We start from the raw sequence: 16,264 nt of genomic DNA, 5'->3' as shown, positions 1-16,264 counted from the left end.
GAATTATGTGTGGCACTGGTACTGATGAAATTCCAAATATCATCAGTATATAATGAATTGTTTATGTGTGGTCCAGATTATACAGAAAAAAAAAAGATCTTACGGAAACCCAAATACACAAAAAAAAAAAAAACACGCAGGTAATTTTATCGCGACAATAGTTGATGAAAAATTTAAACGTTCATGACACTTGAGGCTTCAGCTTAATACCCACGGCCACACCACCACCACCACCACCTAAATTCTGCATCGACAACTATAAGCTACTTAGACCGAGACTATGCTCACTATATATTTCAGACTTTCCTCGTATAAACAACATCGCTTTTATGGTTCGAAGATTTAACTTGAGAGTAACAATAAGGTAACACTGGTTTATGCACGGCTTCCTCCCACACAATACTCGCTGCACGGTGGTAAATAATCGTGGACACAAACCACAAGACCAGACGTAAGAAAACCAGCCCAACAAAGGCTTTTTTTTTTTATTGTTTACCGTCTTGTGCTCGTGGTGTTGTAGTGGTGATGCTGGTGTTGTAGTTATGGTGGTGGTGTAGTTATGGTGATGGTGTTGTAGTGGTGGTGGTGTAGTTGTGGTGGTGGTGTAGTTGTGGTTGGTGTTGTACTGGTGGTGCTGGATGTTGTAGTTATGTTGGTGGTGTAATTGTGGTGATGGTGGTGTAGTGTTGGTGGTGTTGTAGTTGTGTTGTTTGTTGTAGCAGTGGTGATGTTGTAGTGGTGGTTTTACTGTAGTGGTGTTGGTACTGTATTGGTGGTGATGCTGTAGTTGCGGTGTTGTTGTAGTGGTGGTGTTCTAGTAGTGACGGTGGTGCTGTAGTGTTAGCGGTGGTGCTGTAACGTTGGAGGTGGTGCTGTGATGGTGGAGGTGATGTTGTAGTGGTGATAGTGCTGCAGTTGTGGCGGTGGTGGTGCTCTAGTAGTGGTGGTGGTGCTGTAGTGGTGGTGCTGTAGTAGTGGTGGTAGTGCTTTAGTAGTGGTGGTGGTGCTGTAGTGGAGTCGGTGCTGTAGTAGTGGTGGTGGTGGTGCTGCTGTGGTAGTGGTGGTGGTGTTGTAGTGGTGGTGGCGCTGTAGTGCAGGTGGTGCTGTAGTGGTGGTGGTGCTGTAGTAGAGGTGGTAGTGCTTTAGAAGTGGTGGTGGTGCTGTAGTGGAGCGGTGCTGTAGTAGTGGTGGTAGTGCTGTAGTAGTGGTGGCGGTGCTGTAGTAGTGGTGGTGGCGCTGTGGTGGTGGTGGTGGTGGTGGTGCTGTAGTAGTGGTGGTGGTGCTGTAGTGGTGGTGGTGGTGCTGTAGTGGTGGCGGTGCTGTAGTAGTGCTGGCGGTGCTGTAGTAGTGGTGGTGGTGCTGTGGTGGTGGTGGTGGTGTGGTGGTGGTGCTGTAGCTGTGGTGGTGGTGGGTGGTGTAGTGGTGGTGGTGCTGTAGTGGTGGTGGTGCTGTAGTGGTGGTGGTGCTGTAGTGGTGATGGTGTTGTAGTGGTGGTGGTGCTATAGTAGTGGTGGTGCTGCTGTAGTGGTGGTGCTGTAGTAGTGGTGGTAGTGGTGCTGTAGTGGAGTAGTGGTGGTGGTGCTGTAGTGGTGGTGCTGCTGTAGTGGTGGTGGTGCTTTAGTGCTGGTGGTGCTGTGTGTGGTGGTGCTGTAGTAGTGGTGGTGCTGTAGTGGTGGTGTGCTGTAGTAGTGGTGTGGTGCTGTAGTGGAGGCGGTGCTGTAGTGGTGGTGGTGCTGTAGTAGTGGTGGCGGTGCTGTGTAGTGGTGGTGGTGCTGTAGTGGTGGTGGCGCTGTGGTGGTGGTGCTGTGGTGGTGGTGGTGCTGTGGTGGTGGTGGTGGTGGTGGTGCTGTAGTGGTGGTGCTGTAGTAGTGGTGCTGTAGTGGTGGTGGTGGTGGTGTGTGGTGGTGGTGGTGGTGGTGGTGGTGGTAACTGTGGGTGGTGGTGCTGTAGTGGTGGTGGTGCTATAGTGGTGGTGGTGTTGTAACAGTGGTGGTGGTGCTGTAGCAGTGGTGGTGGTGCTGTAGTAGTAGTATTGGTGGTGTAGTAGTGGTGATGGTGCTGTAGTGTTGGTGGTCCTGTAGTGTTGGTGGTGCTGTAGTGGTGGTTGTGCTATATATACCACAGTATTAAACACTGCTACCTGTGTTACTGGTCAATATTCAACATTCCACCTTTCAACAGGATGCCACAAGTGAAATAAATAATATGAGTTAGAAAAATTCTTCAATAACGATCGTGCAATATATTTTCCCCGAATACCACTTTTATTAACAGAAGTGCCTGAAACACACTGTCCCGGGTAACTCGTTTTAATAACATCTCAGGTAAATTAAGTGAAATATGAAGCGTGTCTACTTAATAATACTACATCTGTGTTTTTATACATCTTGCTATTCATATGTTAATTGTTGCGTCTCGCTTTGCATTATATTCTGCAACAACCAGTTTGGGCTTACAATTAAAATTATCCAAATTATAGTCAGATGGAACTACTGAAGGTCCGGAAAGCTTTATTTTGTGTTTTAAAATTGGCCTTTGTATACCAACTCTCTCTCAGGTCACGAAAGATGTGTAAGTATAGGACATTCGTCTTCCTTTGGGCATAGTGGTAGTTATTTTTTGTTACACTCACAGTACTGTAATGGATTTGTGTATTTTTTATTCCACATTTGTTATAACACACACACACACACACACACACACACACACACACACACACACACACACACACACACACACACACACACACACACACACACACACACACACACACGCACACACACACACACACACTGAACACCAACTTTTCACTCTTACTGTTACACCTAGATTATCGCTTAATAAACGTACAACCTATAAATATTTCACTGTTTTTTCTTCATATTGTTTCTCAATAGGACTTAAGTATTTTCATCGTTCTTATTTACTATATTTTAATCGAGGTTCATGTCAGTGTTATGAGCGTTTGTGAAGCTCAACATATGTTATTCTGGAATATTTTATAATCATAGAGCTTCATACTTCACAACAGCTTTCGGGAATAATTGGGTATCCACAACTTGATATTTACAACGCTTGCCAACCCACAGAAGACAACGCTAGTAACAGTCAGATATTCCTCACGAAGACAACATTTAGCATTATAACAAACCGTAGGTAGCTTATATTACCCTACACAAAACCCTCAGTAAACAGCTATATACAGTACTTGTTTCTGTAAGGTTCACATGATAATGAAAGCTACTGGATATTTAACACATAAGCAAATAAGCTTGCATAGTACACGGTGTTATAATCAATGAATTACGAATAAAAATAAAAGGGGTAGTGTTTATATAATCTACAAGTTGATTATGGAACATTTCTAGTCGTGGTCTATGATAAAGGTCCTTAAAATAGGTATGACATTTACACTATTTAGTATTTTTTAATGTAAAATTAATTACACTGATATTATAATAAGCACTGTGTTCCCTATTTGTCCCAAACTCTCTCAATAGGATGTTCTATAATCCGCTCGGCACAATACGAGGCGCGCCAGAGTATGAAAAACGGCTCCACAATGACCAACCGCGGTGCTGTGTTGGTGGTAGTGGTACATAATAATCATTCCATTTGGTGTTATAGTAATTGTGGTGTTGTAGTGGTAGTGGTGGTGGTGTGGTAGTGGTGGTGGTGGTGTAGTGGTGGTGGCGTTGTAGTTGTGGAGTTGTAGTGGTAGTGTATTGATGGTGTTATTGTGGTGGTGGCAATGTAATGGTGGAGTTGTAGTGGTGGTGAAGGCGTTGTAGTTTTGGTGGAACATCGGGCCTTCACCTACTCCAAAAGTCCCCCCAGTCTCAATTAGCTTCCCTAGGTGTCCCATTTCTCCTCAACCTCTCCTAGCACACCTCCTGACCGTCTCCCAGCCTTTCATAGCCACCCCAGCTAAGCCATCTTCCTCCAGCCTGTATAGAAATCTCCCAGTTTGTGTCAGCCTAACCAGTACCTCTCAGCATCCTTGAGTTTTCCCATCCCCCATCAACCTCTCCAAATCTCTCTCAGTCTCACCGTTAACTATAAGCCTTCCACAGTCTCCTATCTTCCCAAGTAACCCATTTCATCCCGCTTTTTCCAGTCTTCCTTAGTCTTTCCCCTCCCCTCTTACAGAGAGCCATCATCATCACACGCTGGCGAAAATCGTACGAGACAACAGTCAATTATACTTTACATCTTGTACATCCATCAGTGTGTGTGTGTGTGTGTGTGTCTGTGCATTTTCAATATGAAACGTGTTGCCTGTGAGAGTGTATTTTTCATGACGTGTGTGTGTGTGTGTGTGTGTGTGTGTGTGTGTGTGTGTGTGTGCGTGTGTGTGTGTGTGTGTGTGTGTGTGTGCGCATGTGTGTGCGCGTGTGTGTTTGTACGCGCGCCGGTGAGTGCGTGCTTGACGAGTTGGTGGAGAGAAAACATATTTCAATTTTCACCTCAACATTTTTCCTAGATTTTTTCAATAAAAATAATTTTAGTCAAAAAAGTAAAAAAAAAAAAATATACGTTCATCACATCCCCACTAATACAGCAACCACGTCCAACAGTGCTCATTTACAGCTGGCCGCGGCCAACAACAGTCATTTACAGCTGCCCACGTCCAACAATAGTCATTTACAGCTGCCCACGTCCAACAACAGTCATTTACTCCTGCCCACGTCCAACAACAGTCATTTACAGCTGCCCACGTCCAACAATAGTCAGTTACAGCTGCCCACGTCCAACAACAGTCATTTACAGCTGCCCACATCCAACAACAGTCATTTAACGCTTACCAACGCCCCACAATAGCCATAAACTCAATGATCAATAGCCTAGAAAATCCTCCCCAGGACAGTCACGTAACAAGACATCAAAACTCTGGCTATAAGGGGAAGGAAGGCTCTTGGGCAGCACATAACTGACATTGTACAGTACTACAGGGGTGTAAAGCGGACCATAGACGTTCCTGTCAGCTTCCGTAACCAAACGTCCAGAACACCAGAGATATGTAACACTCTTTTTTTTACTGATGGAAGATAGAAGACAGTTTTGTAATATATTTTTTTTCTTTTTCTCCAGTTGCTGTATTTCGTGTTCATGTTCATACTTCACGATAAGATTACTCTCATATCTGGCAGAGTTCTCGCGGTAACCTATTCTTCTTATTTCATTATTGATCTTTGTATTCCTTCCCTCTAGCAAATAATAAAATTTTTGCTGATGATATTGATCAATACTTAAGTTTATTCTATTGTTATGATGCCCAACGCACAGTCAAGTCACCTAATATATCGGTTGTATATCGTAAAATTACTAAACATAATCCTCGTGTCTATACTGTAAGCTTCAACATAATTTCCTCTTCTCAACAATAGCCTCTTCCACCCTCACATGATATAATTCTCTCATGTATGGTGCACTGATGTCCTACTCATCATTCTCACATTAAAAAAATAAATAAAAATAATTTCCTCTCATTCATGTCAGGTGATCTTTCTTTTCACATTCTCTTTTCCATCCGTGTTTCCATGGTCAGTTCTTGTTGAAATTCAATTCATCTTTTCCCTCTCTTCTTTCAACTCAACAGGCGCCAAATACGTCATTCTTTATCATACCAAACCCCATTATTATGCATATTTACGTTAATACAATTTACTCATCATTGACTATTTTCATTACTCGTTTCTGACATTTCCTCCCCACCCCCCTTACTGGTTTTCTCACTCTCAACAACTTTTAAGTCTTTACACGCTTAATACTCATCTAAGTGACCATATAGCCTCCTTTTTTTCTTTTTTATCGTGTACTAAGTTAAAGTTTAGCTTAATATTAAGTTAACAGTCAGTCATATTTTCCACCATAGGACGCAAGGTCATGTGTGCTTTCCCTGGTCTTACGCAAACTCTCTAGAAATAGTAAAATAATAAAAAAGTCCCAGTGCAATTTGACGACATTTTACCCAGTAGTTTTTACCATAGTTTACGTGAGTTGGTTGCAGACGGTCTTATATCACCACTTGAGGCGAACATTACGGTAAGATCCGCTAAGACCTTCACTCCCCTACTAAGATCTTAAGGCTATATTTCGTCTATTTCTTATTGTGGCTATATTATGGTTATGCCTCGAGGATGTTGGTTCCGAGTTATTTAGTTTGTACCGTAAGTGATCGATGTCTTCGTTCATGGTTTATTTTCGTTTTACTGTGTGTGTGTTGCTGTGCCTGTCAAAGTCATCGAGAATATTAGCAAATATCAGTGATAATTTTAGTGAATGTTATTGGAAGGAATAAATGTTCCTGAAAATTAGAATACTTTAGTGAAAATATTACTGAATGTCACTGGAAATGAAAACGAATGTTAAATTAAATGTTAGTGCATGTTAAGGAAACTGTAAATAAATGCTAGTGAAAAATGTTAGTGAAAGGTTATGAGAATGATGATAAATGTTAGTGAACATCAGTGAAAACGTTACTGAAAGCCAGTGAACATGTACCAGGAAATATCATAAATATCGGAAAATATTAGTAAATAGTCGTGAAAAATATTGATGAACTTCATAAATACATTAGTGAATGTCAGTGAAAGTCAGTGTCTGTGAATGTTATACAATATGTGCAGTAACTTGTGTTAGAGTTAAAGGGAAGTGGGTCCAGTAGGCCAACGATCAGTAGGATACAGCACACTGTATAAAAAAGTTATTTGTTCAGTGCACAAGACGGCAGCGTGGCCGGTATGTCACTCAACCGATTGTAATGTATTTGGTACAGCAAGGGAGTCTGGGGGCTCCTTTGGTGCGACCCCAAAGACATGAGGCGAACGCTGTGTCAACTAAACTCGTCAGTCACAACCCTTGTGTCATTACTTACATTTGCTAGTTTTGGTAACATGTGTTAAGATTTACATGTATTTCGGTGTTATGGTCCACATGTGATAGTTTCAGGGTGTTAATCCCACATTTTACTATTTTAACAGTTTTGTATAACTCATACGGGAGATCTGTAATAATAAAATCAGCCACTTCACCTTTTATTAAACCATTTTTTACAGCATATTATGGCTGACATCATACCATTTGTTATTGTTACGTGGTTGTAATTTTCTGAGTCATGCGGCGAAGACTGAAGGTTTACTGCCTCAGGGTAACTTCATGCTGAATAACTATTTTAAAAGTCGTAGGCGAGAAATACAATTTGCACGAATTTCCATTCCAATCATTTGTTGTATTGATACTTTGACCAAAGTGATATTTCTTGTTCTCAAAAAAAAAAAAAAAAAAATTTTCCACATCCCAAACTTGAACTTTGTCTGAGGCGCCACACACAGGGGCCGGGTATTACACATTCACTACTGACTGGGCAAACATTTCCGCCTCAGGTAGCTCCTGTAAGGTGTCTAAAAATGTATTCCTGTTGTCGCGCCCAAGTGACATTTTTTTCTTTTCTAACGGTAATACATTTACGCTATAAATATTATGAATATTATATGTATTCATCAATTCCTTAATACTTCTACATTGCAATATAAAACACGATAAGAGAAATGGTTATTCCTTCACGGTGTATTTGTGTGTCTCTATATTTGGCCTCAACTTTCTTAAAACCTGAAGAGCTGTAATTTTTTATGTATGTGTAATTGAAGGTGTAATCTTACGTTTACTTCGTTAAAATCAAACCCGGGCAACGCCGGGTGCCCCATTTAATACTTACAAATAACTTCAAAATAACTTTTTATTTGTCTGTAAGTTAAGTTTACCTAAAACTGTCAAGATTGTATTTCACCCTTAATTGATCTCACTGACCTCTGCAAAAGTATGTTGTGGCTGTCGACCAATTTTGTTTTTGTTTTTGTAGTTATTGCTGTTTTGTTTGTTGACCAGTTGTGGTAATTGTGGCCGTCAACTAATTGTGTTTGTTGTGATGATTGTTGTTGTTATAGTTGTCGATTAGTAGTGGTAGTTGGCTAAATGTTTTTGTTGTTATGGCCGTCGTCCAGTTGGTGTAGTTGTTGTTGTGGTGGTGGTGACTGAGGAGGTGGGTACCGACTAGTTACTGTAGCAAATGTGATTATCGGTCCAAAGTTATTGTGGTGGCTGTCGAACCCTTGTTGTCGTTGTGGTTTTTATCTACTAATTGTCGTTAGTGACAACTAGGGTTTCCTTCCCGGGATCTCGGGATCCCGGGCGTAAGTGGTTATGTTTTTTACCTGGGAATTTGGTTCAAATCCCGGGATTCTTATTGTTATTCCTTATCTCTGATTTGCACTAGGTAAAATACAAAAACGCATTGGCAGCCACCAGCTAAGGATAATATGGAAATATCTGTAGAAGAACAAATGACACTCACAGATAAACTCAAGGCAGCAATAGAACAGGTTCAGAGTAAAAGTAGAAAGCTGTATGAATGCAAACATATTAGGAAAGAGTTCGATGTGTTTGAGGCAACAGGAGAGAGAACAAATAATTTAGAGAAACTATTCCAGGCCCTCATCTCAGTACCACCAACTTGAGTTGAAGCCGAAAGGGCATTTTCAGCTGCTAGCCTATTTATTACAAAACTAAGAACAAGGCTCACTGACCGCAGTATTGACTGTTTGTGCTTCTTGAGGAATTATTTCATGAACAACTATTAGTGTGTGCATGGCTTTGTGTGTGCAAATGATTCTATTCATTTTTTTTCGCAGGTCATTCAAGTGTTCTCTTTAAGTTTTTTGTAGAGTAGGGCTTCCAAATGGCATAGAATAATATTTTTTTTATAATGGCTAACTTTGAATGTCATTCCAAATATCATTGAGTTTCTTTTGTGGATAACATAATGAGATTGACTGTTTGTGCTTCTTGAAGAGTTATTTCATGAACAACTTTTGATGTGTGCGTGATTGTGTGGCTTGTGTGCACAAATGATTTTATGCTATTATTTTTTTCACAGGTCATTCAAGTGTTTGCTTTAGGTTTTTGTAGAATGTGTCTTCCAAATGGCATTAAATATAGAATTCTTATTGTTTATAATAGCTAACTTTGAATGCCATTCCAAATGTCTGTGAGTTTCTTTTATGGCTAACGGAATGAGATTATTTAAAGTTTTGCTTGTTTAATCATATTATGTACCTATTTTTACACCAGTATGCAAGTTAATAAAGAGAACTTTGCTTCAGTGTATTGTAATTTATCAAATCAATTGTCTATCAAATAATCTACAGATACTACACTAATGAAGTATAGGGTTAGCATATAGCATTAGTTAGTGCAAATATCACCTGATGCGGGAAATCCCGGGATCCCGGGAAATATCCTTTTTTGTCCCAGAATCCCGGGATGCTAAGAAACCCCCAAAACAGGAAACCCTAGTGACAACTTCTTCCGTGGAGTGGATAAAATGCATTCTACTGTATGTGATGTAAAAATAGTCCGTTCTGTGTAATGTAACGAAATGTATATATTATTATATTGATATTGTGTTTTATGTGCATAGTGACTGTTCAATGTTCATAAGAAAGGCAATGTGTTTTTATGTCACGTTGTGGAGTATGTGGGTTTAGTGTATTACGCATATCGTGCTGGTGAGATTGGTGATAGTGTATTGCAGGTATTGTACATGTGAAATAGTGAATTGTGCATATTGTACTTACGGAATAGTGTATTGTGCATAATGTATACTGGTAACATAAGTGTACGAGTATTTTGCATACTGCAGACACAGAGCGTTCAGTGTATCCAGTGTAATATTTGTATTGTTAATACAGTATGTTCAGTGTAACCTTCTTCTGTATTCTCTCTCTTCAAATTTCCTGGTTACACCTGTTCATGTCAGATGTGATGTCAGTCTCTCAGGCTTTCAACATAACCTATAACTTCTCGTCTCCGCACATTAAAACTTGTTTTTACAAACTTCCCTCTTACAGTATTATAAAACACTTGTGATGTGTCTATTGTGTCCTGTTCTTTGTTGCCCAATTTAAATGACACCCCCACTGACAGCCAAATTCACAATACATGGAATAGTTAATGTACTTTTTTTCAAATTGTCATGTCGGCGTGGAAGGGGAACAATTGGCCCCGCATTTAATATTATACAACTGGCTGGCACTCGTACACAAAATTTTAATATTGGTGGATACATTGAACTCTAACATGATTTTACTTTTGTGACTAATTATCACAATCTTATTCTCTGAAAGTTATCTCCCCTTTTGGTTCGTCTCTATACATCCAATGAATAATTTGTAAAAATACACAAATGGTATTATGATCAATGAGACTGGGACAGACTTCATGATTTATGTTTCTGCTTACCTTGGTCGCCCTTCTTTTCTGAGACTCCTGATCCTGTCTCCGACCACATCACTGACATCATCAAGGACGTCATGGGAGGAATTCATACTTAATATAACATTTCAAAAAGTCTCAGTTCATGTAGTTTAACAGCTTCAATGTCATTCCAGTAACTAATGAGAAGTCATGGAAGCCACACATCCACAACATTGCTAAAGCTGCCTCCCGAAAGCTGGGAATGCTGTACAGATGCCGTAGCTACTTCACTCCTGAGCAGTTGCTTCAAGTTTATAAGGGATTCATTTGTTCTAACTTGGAGTACTGCTTTCATATCTGGGGTGGCTCTTCTTCTGTCCAACTGTTATATAGGGTGGAATCAAAGTCATTTCGTCTTATTAACTCTCCTCCTTTAGTTGATAATCTCTCTTCCCTTTCTCTTTGCTGCAATGTTGCTTCACTTTCTCTCTTTTACAGATACTTTAACGGGCAATGTTTGGTGGATTTGGCATCCTGTGTACCGCCTGCAAGGCTCGTAACACACGTCTTGCCCGCGGTGCCCACAGTTTCTCTGTGGCTGTCGGTCACACTAGAATAACCAGTTATAGTACATCCTTCTTTCCTCATACAGCCAAACTGTGCAATGCTCTGCCTTCTACTGTGTTTCTATACTCATACAAGCTGTCTCACATCAAAAAGCTGGTTTTCCGTCATGTTCGTGTTGTAGATTAATATATTTTTCTTTTCTATTTTAAAATTATTTTTACTCTTATTTTTTCGCCCCCCCTCAGGCCCCGTTGTGGGTCGATGACCTGTGCCCGGCTATATATATATATATATATATATATATATATATATATATATATATATATATATATATATATATACACTGGGCTGCATTTGAAAAAAAAATTCATGAGGTGCGGGGTTTCTTAGCTGATTCTTTATGTATTTTGCGTGCTGATTCCAAAAATGCCATTCATTTTGCCCAATCAGGTCAGATTTTTATGCTATGGGAATTAGGAAAAAATCGAAATTCTTAAATATGATGTCAAAATTTTTATGCAAAATATATCATAAGAAATGTAACCACAACACATAGGACCAAAATATGTCAACTACATAGATGCCTTTACAGTTAGACATGCATAAATGGCTGTCGCAGAGAATTTCTTTGGTGGTTGGTGTCTGGGGCGTCCCGTTTCAGACACCAACAGTAGTCGGCGAGCATGTTGATATCCCAGCGACCCTGGTACCGCTCCTCCATTACACGGATATCTTGATGGAAGCGTTCTCCTTGTTCCTCACTCACATCACCACAGTTCTCTGGAAAGTAGTCCAAGTGGGAGCTGAGGAAGTGCATCTTGATGGACATGCGTGCACCAAGAACTTTGTAGCTCAGAAGTAGGTCCTCAACAACTCGTCCATACTCTGGACTTCTGTAGTTGCCAAGAAAATTGGAGACAATAGACTTAAAGGCATGCCAGGCTTTCTTCTCATTTACATCCATGCTGCAATCAAACTTGGGATCTTTGAAAAGCTCTCTGATCTGAGGGCCATCAAAAATTCCTGCATTCAGCTTTGCCTCACTGACTTTTGGAAATTTTTCTTTCAGAAAATTGAAAGCCTGGCTTTTTTTGTCCAGTGCCTTTACAAAGTTTTTGAACAGACCTAGCTTGATGTGCAGTGGCGGAAGAAGAATGTTCTGCGGATTCATCAGAGCATGGGCAACAACATTGTGAGAACCTGGAGTAAGTCCACTTCTTGCAGGCCAGTCACATTGCATGTAGTGCTGCTTGTCTGCTCGACTATCCCACAGACAGAGGAAACATGGAAACTTGGTGTAACCACCTTGTAGGCCCAGCACCATGGACACAACCTGTGGAAAAAACAGATTAAAAATATGTTTAGCTGAATAGTTTTATTATTAAAAAATATTAACACTTCATAATATGACAGTATGTCGGCAGACATAATTACCTATTAGAAAAACTGTCAACAAAATATCAATTTTTGAAAGCAACTGTTTTTGGTGTATCAAATTACCTTCAAGTCTCCACAGATCTTCCAATTGTGGTCTTTATACTTCAGAGCAGTTAACAGATACTCCATGTTGTTGTAGTTCTCATCCATCTGCACTGAATGCCCCACCGGAACAGACGCGACCTGGTTTCCATTGAACAACAACACAGCTTTCAAGCTTCTTTTTGATGAGTCAATGAAGAGCCGCCACTCTGATATATTGTATGATATTCCCATAGCTGCAATGAGTCCACTGATATTGTTGCAATACACCAATGAAGTTTCCTTGTCAAAATTGAAGAACTTGCGAAATTCCTTGTCACGGTTACGGTACCAGGCAAATGTTGTTCCTGGTGCTAAGACATTGTGTTCGCAAAGCCGTGATCCTAGTAGTTGAGCTGACTCCTTAGACAAGCACAAGTCTCTTGTTAAATCATTCAACTCAGCTTGACTGAAGGGTATGGGCTCTTTTGCAGAAGCTGTGGGCAAGTATGTACTAGAAGCGTCAGTCTCTTCTATGTCTTCATCGATATCATGATCGTCATCGAGTATCATGTCCCTATAGTTTTCTGGCGGAGTTGGAATTGGTATTCCTGGTCCGTGAGGAACTGGTTTGATGGCTGAGGGTACATCTGGATACTTAACATGATGTTTGTTCTTCCTGTTTATACCTGAAATGTGAACGAAAGATTTAGTATCAAGATAGCATAACATATTAACTTACAGATATATTTAAGAATGCATGAACATACTGCATTTGATATATTAGTATTGATGTATAAGTATAACTCACCCTGAAGGTTTGTCATGCAGAAGTAACAGTCCGTGGTATGATCTCTGCCTTCCCTCCATACCATAGGAATGCCAAATGGTAGACGTTGAATCTTCTTGTTGCCCCAGCGCCGCAGATTTTCAACACATGTTTTGCAGCACATGTGAGGGGCAAAAGCTTTATCTTGGTCTCCAAGTTTCATTCCAAAGTATGCATGATATAAGTTTTTCACTAGGGGAGTAATGGTGCACTGTCGGTCTGTCATTGTTACACAAGAGCACACATAGCAAAACCTGTTCGGGTCGTTCTTGCACTTCCGATTCATGATTAAATGTACAACTCTGTAAGAAGAAAAAACAGGTGTGTATATGATTAGAAATATGCGTGTGTGTGTGTGTAAGAGAGAGAGAGAGAGAGAGAGAGACGCACACACTCCCACTTTCTTGAAGTCTCGAGAGACACTGACTGAGGGTCTAGACTTTAGAGGCACATCGGGGTGGTTGCTAGTACATGCCATGTACCACCAGATGAAAAAGAAATTTAATTGTGAAAAAATATATGTAAAAAAACACGGACATATACTCTTTTCCTTTGCGTCACTGCGGACATTTAAATGGCCGGCGAGCACGTGGGTGTATTTAAATGCATCGTAAGGGCATTAAAACTGACCGAAATCTTTTCTGTGAGGCTTGCCAATGTCTCGGATGATTTTTTTAATGAACGAATATGAGGACCCCATTTTGAGCGAAAAATGACAATATTTTACCTGAATCTCCGCTTAAAATGCTATAGCACAAAATTCTGACCTGATTGAGCAAAATGGATAACATTTTTGAGATCAGCATGCAAAATACACCCAGAAAAGCTTAATAATACACAAACCTCAAAAACTATGCAGGGCAGTGTAATCAACGACCTCACCAGCCAGGACTCGAACCCTTGACCTAATGCATGGGACCAGGGAACACTACCGACCATACCACAAGAGCACTAAAAGCAGTTCTAGACTATGTGATATTTCACACAAAGCCTGTTCATCGAGCTGATGGCGCCGTGAACCTCTCATTGGGAACTGCCCGTGCTGCTTATGTGGATGTTAGGAGCATTTTACCGAATCCAGTTGGTATGAAACACGAGGTACCATGTACACTTCATTTTTAGTCCATATAACACGCGGACATTGAACATATAATCAACGACCTCACCAGCCAGGACTCGAACCCTTGACCTAATGCATGGGACCAGGGAACACTACCGACCATACCACAAGAGCACTAAAAGCAGTTCTAGACTATGTGATATTTCACACAAAGCCTGTTCATCGAGCTGATGGCGCCGCGAACCTCTCATTGGGAACTACCCGTGCTGCTTATGTGGATGTCAGGAGCATTTTACCGAATCCAGCTGGTATGAAACACGAGGTACCATGTATACTTCAGTTTTAGTCCATATAACACACGGACTTTGAACATATAATCAACGACCTCACCAGCCAGGACTCTTGTGGTATGGTCGGTAGTGTTCCCTGGTCCCATGCATTAGGTCAAGGGTTCGAGTCGCTTATAGGTCAACGGATCAATACAACAAATAATTGAAATGGAAATTCATGCAAGTTATATTTCTCGCTGACGAATTCTATAATGTTTATTCGTCGTGAAGTTTCCCCAAGGCATTAAACCTTCAGTCTTCACTGGATGATTCAGAACATTTCAACCTCGAGTTGGGAACAAAAAGTATGACGTCAACAATAATATGCTGCTATACCTCAGGTAATTAAATTGTATTTCAGGAAAATGTTGCAACATCACACCAAATTACAGATCCATAACATGTTTTTATACCGCATGTGTACCATAACATGTGTCACTGTACTGTACCATAATAATATCACCATAATTAGTAAGAGATGAATATCATATCATGTCTCCTAACAGTCATTAAAATACTAAACAATATACATCAACACTTACAATTTTTTCATTAATATGTACATTCTCGTTCAACATTCTTCGAACACTGCTGCAGACAGCTGGTAACTCAAGGCCGTTTGTTTACTATAGTACGTAGAATAATATAATGCGAAACAACAAAGCCCAACCAGTAAATTAAGCAACGGGGAACTAAGTAACCAATCTCCAATCACTTTTACATTTATTCTTAATTTTTACCACGTACTATAGTAAACAAACGGCCTTGAGTTGCCAGCTGTCTCCAGCAGTGTTCGAAGAATCTTGAACGAAACTGTACCAATAGATATTCAGTAACAACTTCATTAACATTTATGACTATACTCATTAGATTCACTTTCATCTTAACCGGCATAGAATAAGATTCTTTTTAATGTTTATTAATTGATTTATCAAAATTCAATAACAGTGTAAAGGCTTGGACTTTGGGATATAAATCCCTTGCCAGCCTAATCAGGATCTTATAAAAGGAAAGTCAAGAACCATGGGTTTCCAAGGGGTAGCAAACAACCATTAGAGATTGACATCTCTTTACTACGAAAATAATCACAATAATTAACACCACAAATATCAAATAAACAATTACGGGAGTCAAACAATTAAGGGAGTCAAACAATTATGGGAGTCAAACAATTAATGGACATTTCCTACGGTAGGCAGCCCAGTGGAATGTTCCTTTGAAGCTGTGGTCTGCTCTCAGGGGGAAGGTCCAGGGCAGCTTCCTCACTTGGCGCCGGCGTTGGTGGGCGATGTCTTGCCACACAGGAGAGACGCCAGGGCACGGACGGTGGATAGGGCGTGGAGGAAGTGGTGATGACGTGGCAGCTGCGGTAGTAGCTGGAGCAGGTGTCCGGAGGTTGACAGTCGAATAGTGAAGGTCTGGGGAATCAGCCCACGAGCCCCAGGAGCCTCAGATGAGTACACACCCAGAATTTGAACGAACAGCTGGGTACACGGCTGGGTAGTGTGTGATGAAGCAGCAGCGACCTTCTCACCTCCGTCTACCCCTCCTAGTGGGGCCGCGAACAAGCAAACGAGCGGCGGACAACCATCCCGCTCGTTACAGCCCTTACTCACAGTTTCACTGACATTTGTCAAAATAATCAGTTACTTTTAATAACATTTTACCAACATCCACAAGCATTTTCACAGATATTTCTCAACTTCATCAACGACGTTATTCAGTTACATTTACCAAAAGTTACATTAACATTTTCATTAGCGTTTA

The sequence above is a fragment of the Homarus americanus genome, unplaced genomic scaffold, assembly GCF_018991925.1.
Source record: "Homarus americanus isolate GMGI-L3 unplaced genomic scaffold, GMGI_Hamer_2.0 scaffold31037, whole genome shotgun sequence".
Classification (NCBI taxonomy): Eukaryota; Metazoa; Arthropoda; class Malacostraca; order Decapoda; family Nephropidae; genus Homarus; species Homarus americanus.
Note: the sequence above shows the minus strand (reverse complement) of the source record.